Source organism: Arvicanthis niloticus, chromosome 2 (assembly GCF_011762505.2).
Source record: "Arvicanthis niloticus isolate mArvNil1 chromosome 2, mArvNil1.pat.X, whole genome shotgun sequence".
Lineage (NCBI taxonomy): Eukaryota > Metazoa > Chordata > Mammalia > Rodentia > Muridae > Arvicanthis > Arvicanthis niloticus.
In genome coordinates, this window is record NC_047659.1 from 94,198,116 (window position 1) to 94,211,747 (window position 13,632).

Here is a 13,632-nt window from a genome sequence, read left to right on the forward strand (position 1 = left end):
AATGACAATCATTGTGAATTTCAAAAGTAACACTACTTCAATGATATTTGTCATGACACTTGGGATGGCTCCTAACTCTTGAACCCTGAACCTCCTTCAGATAATTTGAATAGGTTATAGAGCATCAATCTGTTGTTCCAGATACCTATATAAATCCTCTTGTATATTCAGTACATTAGTAACATTTTTTTTGGTAGATGGTTAACAAAAATAGCTGTCTTAACTCCTTGTGTCAATGCTATTGCAAAAGCAGAGGTGCTAGCAATCAATGGATTTAAAGTTGTTACATGAGCAATAATCAAGCCCACTACCCTCTTGCTTCTTCTTAAAGCTTATCTCACTTCTTCCAGTACTTTTAAGTTTTTTTTTTTCAGAGAATCAAGGTTTTCTAATACTCAGGGCAGTGAGACAAAAACTGGTTGACAGACCCTTGTAACAGACATGCCAGGTTTCAACACACTAACATAATTGGAAATTATACAGTGAATGCAACTTACAATAAATACTGTAGAGGTGACAAAACCAATTTTAGCTTGACAATTAAAAGAGCCTTAAAACATTCACTAACCCTTGTTTGAAATCCAGATCCCATCCCAACTTTATCTCTTAGTATCATAACATCATAGTGAGGTATAGCTAACTTCCAAATATGTCTCTGACAAAGTCCAGGTCCAGTCTTCCAAAAGTAGACTGTTATTTCTCATATTGGGTTGATTTCTAGACAAGTACATGATTGAGTCTTAATAGCTGGTCACCTTTAAGAAGAATACAAGAGACATAATTTCTCTTTTCTATTTTCTATCCCACAAGGTCTAAAAACTTGAGGCAAGGCAGCTTGACCCATCTGAGATATAGTCAACCAAAGGTAGGTCAGGAACATGTGTCTAACACAGCTCCCCAGAGCCCTTGTCAGGGCACTCAGCAAGCTCACTGGTCGGTATTCTTCTTTGTCTCAGAAACAGTATGTCTCACCAATCTTTTTAAATTTCCATGGGCCTCTTCCACAATACCTTGTCCTTGAGGATTATACAAAACCCCCCGTAAAAATTGTTGATAAAAAGTATCTACTGCTTGACTACAATTGCCAGACCCATTATCTGTTTTTTAATTGGATATTTTATTTACCTTAAAATGTTATCTCCTCTCCTATCCCCTCCAAACCCCTTATCCCATTCCACCTCCTCCTATTTCTATGAGGGTGTGCTCCTACCATCCTCCAATTCCTGCCTCCCTGCTCTTGAATTCCCCAACACTAGGGAATCCAAACTTTCAGGCACCAAGGCCTTCCACTTCCATGGGAGCCTGACAAGGCCACCCTCAACTACCTATACAGGTGGAGCCATGAGTCCCTCCCTTTGTGTTCTCAGGCTGGAGGTTTAGACCCTGAGAGTTCTGGTTGAGTATTTTGTTACTCCTTCCAAGAAGGACCAAAGCACCCACAATTTGGTCTTTCTTCTTTTTCTTGAGTTTCATGTGGTCTATGCATTGTATGTTAGGTATTGTGAGCTTTTGGGCTAATATCTACTTATCAGTGAGTGCATACCATGTGTGTTCTTTTGTGATTGGGTTACCTCACTCAGGATGATATTTTCCAGTTCTATCCATTTGCCTAAGAATTTCATGAACTCATTGTTTTTAATAGCTGAGTAGTACTTCATTGTGTAAATGTACCACATTTTCTGTATCCATTCCTCTGTTGAAGGACATCTGGGTTCTTTCCAGCTTCTGGCTATTATAAATAAGGCTGCTATGAACATAGTAGAGTATGTGTCCCTGTTGTATGTTGAAACATCCTTTGGGTATGTGCCCAGGAGTAGTATAGCTGGGTGCTCAGGAAATGCTATGTCCGATTTCCTGAGGTACTGCCAGACTGCTTTCCATAGTGGTTGTACCAGCTTACATTCCCACCAACAATGGAGAAATGTTCCTCTTTCTCCACATCCTCATCAACATCTGCTGTCACCTGTGGTTTTGATCTTAGCCATTCTGACTGGTGTGAGGTGGAATCTCAGGGTTGTTTTGATTTGCATTTCCCTCATGACTAAGGATGTTGAACACTTCTTTAGGTGCTTCTCAGCCATTCGAGTTTCCTCAGTTGAGAATTCTTTGTTTAGCTCTGTACTCCATTTTAATAGGGTTATTTGATTATCTAGAGTCTAATTTCTTGAGTTCTTTGTATACCTTGGATATCAGCTCTCTATGAGATGTAGGATTGGTAAAGATCTTTTCCCAATCTGTTGGTTGCTACTTTGTCCTATTGACCTTGTCCTTTGCTTTACAGAAACTTTGCAGTTTTATGAGGTCTCATTTGTCAATTCTTGATCTTAAAGTATAAGCCATTGGTGTTCTGTTGAGGAACTTTTCCCCTGTGGCCATGTGTTCGAGGCTTTTCCCCATTTTCTCTTCTATTAGTTTCAGTGTAACTGGTTTTATGTGGAGGTCCTTGATCCACTTGGACTTGAGCTTTGTACAAGGGGATAAGTATGGATCAATTTGCATTCTTTTACATGCTGACTTCCAGTTGAACCAGAACCATTTGTTGAAAATGCTGTTTTTTTCCTCTGGATGGTTTTAGCTCCTTTGTCAAAGATCAAGTGACCATAGGTATGGGAATTCATTTCTGGGTCTTCTATTCTATTCCATTGATCCTCCTGCCTGTCTCTGTTCTAATACCATGCAGTTATCACTATTGCTTTGTAGTACAGCTTGAGGTCAGGGATGGTGATTCCCCCAGAAGTTCTTTTATTGTTCAGAGTAGTTTTTGCTATCCTGGGTTTTTTGTTATTCCAAATAAATTTGAGGATTGCCCTCTCTATCTCTGTGAAGAACTGAGTGGGAATTTTGATGTGGATTGCATTAAATCTGCAGATTGCTCTTGGCAAGATAGCTATTTTTACTATATTAATCCTCGAATCCATAAGCATGGGAGATCTTTCCATCTTCTGAGATCTGCTTCAATTTCTTTCTTCAGGGACTTGAAGTTCTTGTCATATAGGTCTTTTACTTGCTTGGTTAGATTCACTCCAAGGTATTTTATAATATTTGTGACTATTGTGAAGGGTGTCGTTTCCATAATTTCTTTCTCAGCCTTTTTATTTTTTGAGTATAGGAAGGCTACTGATTTGTTTGAGTTAATTTTATATCCAGTCACTTTGTTAAAGTTGTTTATCAGGTTTAGGAGTTCTCTAGTGGAAGCTTTGGGGTCACTTAAGTATACTATCGTATCATCTGCAAATAGTGAAATTTTGACTTCTTTCTTTCCAATATTTATCCCTTTGACCTCCTTTTGTTCCCTAATTTCTCTGGCTAGGACTTCCAGCACTATATTGAATAGGTAGAGAGAGAGTGAGCAGCCTTGTCTAGTCCCTGATTTTAGTGGGATTGCTTCAAGTTTCTCTCCATTTAGTTTGATGTTGGCTACTGGTTTGCTGTGTATTGCTTTTATTATATTTAGGTATTGGCCTTGGATTCCTGATCTTTCCAAGACTTTTATTATGAAGGGCTGTTGAATTTTGAATTTTGTCAAATGCCTTCTCAGCATCTAGTGATATGATCATTTTTTTTTAAGTTTGTTTATATAGTGGATTACATTGATGGATTTCCGTATATTGAACCAACCCTGCATTCCTGGAATAAAGCCTACTTGATCATGATGGATAATTGTTTTAATGTGTTCTTGAATTCGGTTTGCGAGCATTTTATTGAGTATTTTTGCATCTATATTCATAAGGGAGATTGGTCTGAAAGAAGATTAATCATGAAAGAAATGTTGGATTTTGTCAAAAGCCCTTTCTATGGAATTGATCATGTGATTTCTCTCTTGGAGTTCATTTCTGTAGTAGATTTCCTTTATTGCCTTACATATGTTAAACCATCTTGTATCCCTGGAATGAAACAAACTTGATTATGATGAATGATCTTTTCCATGTCTTCTTGAAGACAGTTTGCAAGTATTTTATTGAGAATTAGGGATATTAGCCTATAGTTCATTATCATCCACCCACCTCTCTCTTTCTCTCTCCATCTCATGTTGAGTCTTTCTCCGGTTTTGATATCAGTATAAACCTGAGTTTAGTAAAAGGATTTGGAAGAAGTATTACTCCTCTCCTATTTTATAGAATAATTTGAGGAGTATTAGCATGAGTTATTTGAAGATCTGGTAGAATTCTGCACTGAATCTGTCAGTCCATGGGCTCTTTTTTGTTGGGAGATTTTAAAATTACTTTTTTTGCTTGACTGGTTGTTATATATGTGTTTGATTCATTTATTTTATTTTGGTTTAATTTTCATGGATCATACAGATCTAAACACTCATTTCTTTTTAGATTTTCAAATTTAGTAGAATATTCATTTTAAAATTATGCTTTTATGGCTCTTTCAATTTTTTTCAGTGTTTGTTGTAATGTGCCCTGTTTTTATTTCTAATTTTATTAATTTGAGTCTTCTATCTCTGTCTTTTGACTGATTTAACTAAGTTTGTCAGTTTTATCTTTTCTACCTATAATGATATTTTAAGTAAAAATGCTTATAATAAAATTTCAGATGATATGATAAGTTTGTTTTCTACTCAACACTTTCAGGATTACTTTCCAAGCGCTCAACAATAACTTTAAAATATTTGTGAACTCTGCTTAACTTACACATTCTTCAAAGGCAACCACAGGAATGGCTTCATGTTATTCCTTTTTGTAGATTATAACAACTTTCATAAGTATCATCTAACAGATGGACATTTAGAATATTTCTAATGATTGTCATATCATAAGTATAAAACAAAGATCAAAAGTATAGGTAAGTCAAAAATCTCAAATTGCCTTTAAATTGGGCGTCAGTTCACAATATGATGTTTCTTTACATTTTCAAGTATAATTCTGATGTTTTTATGTTTAAAAGTCAACAGTTTCTGAATATATCACAAATTCACTTTATTCACTGAATAAAGCTCAGTAGTGGCTACTTTGTCTTTTCTTCTACTCATAGGAAGTTACCCCACTGTCCTTTTAACCTAAGTTCCAAAAAAAAAAAAAAAAAAAAATCATCTACTTTCTAAATTTACAAAAGACCTACATGACCTCATAGGAATTGGAACTATAAAGGTAAATTATATCAGTGAATCAAAACTTGCAGGTTACCCTTATATCCCTGCAAACTCTCCAGTTTGGTGGTGCTATTTAGAGGTGGCAGCCAACACTGGTTCTTGTTTCCATCTTTATTTGAACTCATAAAATGTGACATATATAAATGCAGGAGTTAGACAGTATTGCTAATAGAGAAGTTCTGGAGGTGGTGCATGAATGTTAATTATCATCCTTAAAACAATCCCTAGATATAAACCATTTTCTGAAATAGCTCTGGGATGATAAATAGTTCTGCAAACCACATGTTTTATGAGCATGATTCATGTGTATATACAACTTTTGACAGTGTGATAAGATGTAGGGAGTAAGGACACATTGCTACTCTCTGAAGTTTCCTGGGCAAAGACACAATTTAGGAAGTTCTGATGAACATAGAATGCCTATATCTGGTATTCTATTTTAGTTAAGAAATGAGTTCATGTCTTAATATCTTAATATTGTCCTAAGGTGTACAATATCCTTATTTGTGTGTGTGTGTGTGTGTGTGTGTGTGTGTGTGTGTGTGTGTAAGAGAGAGAGAGAGAGAGAGAGAGAGAGAGAGAGAGAGAGAGAGAGAGCTTGTTGTGGGTACAGGTAGACTTAAAGTCTTTCATTTGATTCAATTTGAAGTTCAGAAGAAGCCACAACTCTGAAATTAAATTCCAGTGTAAAGATGCCTTCATTGGACAAAAGACTACCTACACAGGTTTTATCTTAAAATATGTTTACTGAGGATAGGGGAGGTGACTCAGTGGTTTAGAATGCTTTCTGCTGTTCTAAAGGATGGAAGTTTGATTCTCAAAACTCCAGCTACAGGGCATTTGATGCCCTCTGCTGACTTCAGAAGGTACCAGCATACATGAGGCACACACATGAGTGTGCCTGCCCCAAATAAACTAAAAAAAAAAAAAAATACATTCACTGTTCATAATTAGATGTATATGCAGACAGCACAAACATGCCTAGGTGATAGCAAAAAGTCAGATTATACATTATGCCACAATTTAATAATGATTTTAAGGATGAAGTTTTTATTGTGTTAAAAAAAATATCGGAATGGACCCTTCTGGTCTGCACTGGTGCCCTAAGCAGCTCTAGGGCACCAGCTTTGCGCCCAATCCTCCAAAACACAGATGAGGATAGACTCCCAGGAGCTCTAACACACACTAAGGGTCGTAGGATGCTGAAGGAGCATAGTGGCTGCCAGAGAGATGGGTGAGACATGCTGATACAGGGACAAAGAATGATGACAAAGACCTGTGAGCTTGCTGAATGTCCTGACAATGGTGACTGGGAAGCTGTACTGGACATATGTTCCTGACCCACCTTTGCTTACCTATACTCCTAATGGGACAAGCTGCCTTGCCTCAAGATTTTAGAATTTGTGGAACATAAAATCAAAAAGAGAAATTATAATGACACTTGTATTTTTCTTAAATGTGACCAGTTATTTGGACTCAATCATATACTGGTCTAGAAATCAATCCAATATTGGAAGGCAGTTTCTGGACATTTTCAGAGACATATTTGGAAGTTAGATGCAGTTCTCTATGATGTTATGTTAGCAAGAGATAAAGTTGGGACAGGATATGGATTTCAAACAAGTGTTAGTACATGTGTTAAGGCTCCTTGAATTGTCAAGTTAAAATTCCTTGTTTCTTCTACAGTATTTAATGTCAGTTGCATTGATTGTACTTTCTAATAGTATTAGTGTATTGAAACCTGGCATGTCAGTTACGGAGGTCTATCAACCAGCTTTTGTTTTACTGACCTGAGCATCACAAAATCTTGGTCTTCTGAAAAAAGCTTGCAAGTGCTGGAAGAAGTGAGTCAGGCTCTAAGCAGAAACAAGAGGGTAGTGGGCTTGGTTATTGCTGGTCTATCAGCTTTAATTACATTAATGGCTAGCACCACTGCTTCTGCAATTGCTTTGACACAAGAAGTTAAGACAGCTACTTTTGTTAATCATTTAGCAAAAAATGTTACTAATGTGTTGAATATACAAGAGGATTTAGGTAGACATTTGGAACAACAGATTGATGCTCTTTATCCTGTTCAAATTATTGGAATAAAGTTCAGAGTTTAAGAGTAAGGAGCCATCTTGAGTGCCATGCTAAATACCATTGGATTCATGTTAGTTCTAAATATTTACAGTGGTAGTCATTATAATTAGGAAAAAGTTTAAAGACACTTGCAGGGTATTTGGCATAATTCTAACACCTCTCTAGATGTTTTAACTTTATATAGTGAGCTTATCAATGTCAAGAATGCTGCTCTGCTGAACGTTGATGTGGTAGATACTGCTGATAAAATTACCCATGGCTGGAGGTCAGTATTTCTATTTTGGTCAAGCTTCAAGAATGGCATATATAGCTTGATCATGCTAGCCCTTTTTGTCCTGGGAATACTTTCATTCCTTTCCATCGTGTTAAAGCTAGTCTTTAACAACATCAACATGTTGGAAGTCAAAGTACATGGCTTGAAACTGAATATAGACCCCCCAGATAGAGTTATTAAATTAACAAGCTGGCAAGCCAAGGACAGGTAAGATTCTGCACAGAGCCTTACCAACTTAAGACAGAAATGCATTGCTTTTTTTATTCAATATTTTATTTATTTACATTTCAGATACCATCCCCCTTGCCCATTCCCCCCACTCATTAATTCCCTATCCCATCCCTCCTCCTCCTTTTTTGCCTTTATATTGTTTAAATTACATGCAAGTATTAAGGTCAGTTTTAGGTTGAGGAACTTGCAATTCAGTAGATGCGAATAGTCAAGGAACAAGCAAAACAATAAACCCAGATAGTCAAAGAACACTCACGACAATAGACTCCCGTTATTACTTCTGTGATCACTATTTCTAAGGGCTTATCAGGATGACCAAAATATTTGAGCCTACTTCCCTGTTCTAGCCCAAAGTCATTTTCATGCCAGAAGCCTACTTCTTTGTTCTAGCTTAAGATTAGATTCCTGTCTGAAATTTCTTCTTTGTTCTAGCCTAGGATTTAGATTTCTGCCTGAAATACCTTCTTTGTTCTAGCCTAACATCAAATTCCTTCCTGCAGTCCATTTCCTTGTCCTTGGCCAATGTCAGATTCCTGCCAGGCAGCCCCAAAAGCTCTCCACATCTCCCTCTTTTTATTTTATAAACTAGACTGAGCCTGTCTTTGGTCATTCTGACAAGAAAGCCTTCCTTACCCATTGTGGAATATGCATTATCATAAGCAATGCATTTCTGTCTTAGGTTGGTAAGGCTCTGTGCATAATCTTACCCATCCTTGGCTTGCCAGGCTATTAAATTAATAACTCTGTCTGGGGGTCTATTTTCAGTTTCAAGTCAAGGCTACCAGCCTGTTGATGTAGTTAGAGACAAGCTTTAACACAATGCACAAGAATAAAAGGATTCTCAGGACAAGAAGGGCTAGCATGATCAAGCTATATATGCCATTCCTTAGGTTTGACCAAAATGGAAATACTAACCTCAGGCCATGGATAATCTTATCTGCTAAAATTTGTTTTGTCTCTTCTACAGTATTTATTGTAAGTTGCATTGACTGTATAATTTCTAATTGTGTTAGTGTGTTGAAACCTGGCATATCTGTTACAGGGGTCTATCAACCAGCTTTTGTCCTACTGCCCTGAGAATTAGAAAACCTTGATTCTTTGAAAAAAGTTTGAAAGTGCTGGAAGAAGTAAGTTAGGCTTTAAGCAGAAGCAAGAGGGTAGCAGGCTTGATTATTGTTGGTATAACAGCTTTAATTTAATTAATTGCTAGCACCTCTGCTTCTGCAATAGCATTGACACAAGGAGTTAAGACAGCTATTTTTGTTAACCATCTAGCAAAAAAAATGTTACTAATGTATTGAATATACAAGAGGATTTATATAGGTATCTGGAACAACAGATTGATGCTCTATAACCTATTCAAATTATCTGATGGAGATTCAGGGTTCAAGAGTTAGGAGCCATCCCAAGTGTCATGACAAATATCATTGAAGTAGTGTTACTTTTGAAATTCACAATGATTGTCATTATAATTAGAAAAAAGTTTAAAGACACCTATAGGATATTTGGCATAATCATAACACCTCTCTGGGTGTGTTAACTTTGCATAGTGAGATTATGAATTTAAAGAATGCTGCTCTGTCGAGTTTTGATGTTGCAGATAATGCATTGCTTTTGATAATGCATATTCGATGACATTCGAAGGTAAGGAAGGCATTCTTAGCAAAATGACCTAAGAAAGGCTCAGTCTTGTTAACGACATAAAAAAGGGGAAGAGGTGGATAGCTTTTGGGGCTGTTTGGCAAGAATCTGACATGAGCCAAGGACAAGGAAAGGGGCTGCTTGGCAGGAATATGACACTGGCCAAGGACAAGGAAGTAGGCTTCAGGCAGGAATCTGACATTAGGCTAGAACAAAGAAGTAATTTCAGGCAGGAATCTAAATCTCGGGCTAGGACAAGGAAGTAGGCTTCAGACATGAAAATGACTTTGCACTAAGACAGGGAAGTTGGCTCAGATATTTTGATCATCCCAATAATCCCTTAGAAACAGTGTTCATGGAAGTGTTCATGGAATTTTGTTTATTGCCTTGCTTATTCTTTGACTATTTGTGTTTATTGTCTTGCTTGTTCCTTGACTATTTGCATCTATTGTACTGCTAGTTCCTCAACCTAAAACTGACCTTAATACTTGCATGTAATTAAAATGGTATAAAAGCAAAAAAGAGGAGGGGGATTGGAATAGGGGGTTTCTAGGGAGGAGAAATGGGGAAAGCGGATGGCATCTGAAATGTAAATAAGTAAAATATACAAAAAATTAGCAAAAATGAAAATAAACATTTATTGATGTGGAGAGAAAAGAAAGAACTATATAAAATATGAGGAAAAAAAAGCCTACAAGTTTTCTAATTTTGTTACCTTTATAAATACTTGGCTTTCCTTAAACTATAAATAGTTTTATAATTTTTTTCTCTTGGACTCATGATACCTTTGTTCAAACTTCAGCTTTATTACTTACAGCTAGCTGTGTGGTTTTAGGCATGTCCTTAGCTTCTGTGTCATCTATAAAAGTATGATGAGTTCTATCTCCATGTAGCTTTAACACTTAAAATGTTATCAGTACCAAGCACATAGTAAGTGCTGGGCAATAACTAGTTCAAAACAGCCTTAGGGTTTCCAACCAAATTTTACCAATGTTAAAAAGACCATAATAGAAATGACAAGGCAAGCAAGTGAAGGCTAGAGCACATGAAGCAGACAGATATGCCATGTCTTGTTCTCTGAGGTGTCCAGGGAACTGGCAGCCAATGTTCTGTCTGTAAATTAGGGATGGTAGGAAGGGACAAAAGGTAGCTTCTGGCCATACTCAGTCTGGAAATAGAAGTCTATGATATCTGCTTCCTCTGTGCTCAAGAATTTAATGCCGGCCTGACTCCCTTTCAGTCTAATGCTAAATAAATAGAGAACAACAGTTTAAGATTCAAATTGCAGGTTGTTCACAAGAGAATTATGAAAACCAGCTTAGAAAAACAAAACCAAAACAATCCTATAATAATAATTTTAACATTTTTCAAACTTTTCAGAGCTATGAAGTTTCCTCCAGCTAGTGCTGCCTCTGACACAAATCCTCACAGTGGATGAAAAGCAGAGCAGAAAGATGCAGAGGGCCCAACACAGTGGGCTGTTTCAACATGGTCTCACTAAGCCTTCCATCCAAGTTCCTTGGGTTCTCCTGGACAAGGGGAGCAACCTGCTGAGCAGGAAGAGATACTAAAATGGATGAACACACTCAAGAAGCTGAAGTTTTCTCTCAAGAAGAAAATTATAATGCACAATTTACCCCTTTGAGGTTATGGTGAGTCTATTGTGATGGAAGATTATGCAGTGCTATTAAAAGATCAACTGGAATCATTATCTGCCCATGTGTGAGCCCCACATAGGCTCTTGTGTACTCCTGGAGAAAAGGGACTCACCAGGAGTTTTGTGGCTATTATTATTTTTTGCATGTTTAAGAAAAATTACAGGCAAAATATGTTTCCTTTGAAACTACTGCTGTTGCGACCAATTTTACTGATACTTTCACTTCTTGAGAGAAGCACCGTGAACTTGGTGTTAATTGGGGTGCCTGCAAGCTCATGTCAATCAATGGTTAGACATGCATCAGTTTTTTTTTTTTTTTTTTTTTTTTTTTTTTTTTTTTTTTTTTTTTTTTTCCAGAAGCCTTCGAGGGACAGTAGGGATGAGTTTGAGAAAAGATGAAGCAGGAAAATGTGTAGTTATCTGAGTCAGGCTAGAAGAGGAGGAAGAAAGGGAGGAAGGAAGGAAGGAAGGGAAGAAAGAAGGGAGGAAGGGAAGGAGAGGAAGGAAAGGAGAGAGGAAGGGAGTGTGGGAGAGGAGGGAGGGAAGGAAAGAGGGAGCCAGGGAGGGGGGATTTCAAATGGTAATAGAGTCTTAGGAAAGTTAAGAATGGGCCAATGAGCAACTGTTGTGATGAGGTCTCTTAGGAGCTGTGCCCAAGCAGCACCTGCCCTTTATCCCTGCTGTGTGATTGGCTGGGATCAGGGTCTGGTGACTGTTGCTTTGGTGCTAAAGCAGATATGGATCTGACGGCAGCCTGTCATTTAGTCTCTCTTCAATAGATTTAACAGATGTTGTCCATGGCTGCTGAGTGCACAGAGACTTTTCCAATCCCTCTGAAAGTTCATATACTAAACACACACACACTCACTCACACGCACACATGCATGCCCACATGTGCATGCACACACACGAGTATGCATATTCAAACATTTGTGGGTTTGTGGAGAAGGCATACTCAACATTTTGCTTTGAACTTGCACTCTGTGTAATACTTTTTGAAAGGCTGTGTCAGTATGTAAAGATCTTTTTAGGTTCTTTTTAATAGTGACTAGTGAAAAGGAATTTACATGTTTGTACTGAAGCTATTTAAACAATCCCCAGTTCATTAGCATTTGAGTTTCTTCCAGTTTTTGGCTATTCCCAGTGAGGTCATCTGTGTTAATCAGATTTCTATTATGGTAAGAGCTGGGCTCAGACCAAGAATGCTGAACTAGAAAAGGATGCTCAAAACAGATTGGCTCCCATTGGGAGGTGCCAGTTACTACAATTCCAAGAACATCTGATCTCCTCTGCTGTGGCTGAATTGAATTATGGCCTTTGTTTAATGACACGAGAAGCTTGGAATAGAGAAGGGGAACCCTATGACCCAGATGTACTCTACTACATTTTCTTGTGTATACAGAAGTATCTTTTTGAAAACAGAAGAGTAGATGACATATTTTCTGATCTTTACTATGTTCGTTTCACCGAATGGTTACATGAAGTTCTGAAGGATGTACAGCCCTGGGTCACTCCACTTGGCTATGTTCTGCCCAGCCACGTGACTGAAGAGATGCTTTGGGAATGCAAGCAGCTTGGGACACATTCCCCTTCCACACTGCTGACCACCCTCATGTTCTTTAACACCAAGTACTTCCTGTTGAAGACAGTAGTAGGTCAGCACATGAAGCTGGCTTTCTCCAAGGTCCTTTGACAGACAAAGAAGAGCCCCTCAAATCCTGAGGATAAAAGCATGAGTATCTGCTACCTGAAGGCCCTTGGAATACATCAGACTGGCCAGAAAGTTACAGATGACATGTATGCAGAACAGACTGAAAATCCAGAGAACCCATTAAGGTGTCCCATCACTCTATGATTTCTACCTCTTCAAATGCCCCCAGAGTGTGAAAGGCAGAAATGACACCTTTTACCTGACACTTGAGCCAGTTGTAGCTCCCAACAGCCCAATCTGGTACTCAGTCCAGCCTATCAGCAGAGAACAGATGGGACAGATGCTGACCCAGATCCTGGTTATATGAGAAATTCAAGAAGCCATTGCCATGGCCAGTGCAACCATCATGCACTGAGGTGCCTCAGCCACAGGAAAAAAATCCAGGAAAAACCAGACAGACTTTTACACTAAAGGAGAGGCCTCCATTTTTTCCTCTCCTTTTCTTTTTCTCTTTCTTGTTCTTCTTGTTCTTTTTCTTGTTCTTCTTGTTCTTGTTTTTCTTATTGTTCTTCTTCTTGTTCTTCTTGTTCTTCTTCTTCTAATTCCTAGTTACTATACTTTTCAGGCTATTTCTGTTAAAAATGTAAAAGACAATGTTGCCCTCTTTGCATCTTCATAAAATGGACATACCCCTGGTTCATGGGGATCTGCGTTTTCTGAGAACCTAGGAAGTGGTTGGCTTTTCCCTTTCTCTTTTCTTCTTTTGTCTGGAGCATGGGGAAAGGGACTTAGACTGTATGGAGAAATATAGGCCCTTCCCTCCTCAAGGAAGATGAAGGTGCTGATGAATCAACCCTCCTGGAAATCTTCAGCCAACTTTCTCTCTGGACTGGCAAACTTTACTGAACACTCAGAGCCACAGTTTTTTTTTTTTTTTTTTTTTTTTTTAATGCTCTGACATGGAAGAAAATGAGGGGAACTTTAATTATGATTTTTAT

At 37.9% G+C, this 13,632-nt stretch overlaps 1 pseudogene; it reads left to right on the plus strand.

The window, feature by feature from the left end:
* Nucleotides 1–9,316: 9,316 nt before the first annotated feature.
* On the plus strand, nt 9,317–13,049 carry LOC117703211 (transcriptional regulator QRICH1 pseudogene; annotated as a pseudogene).
* Nucleotides 13,050–13,632: the final 583 nt, after the last annotated feature.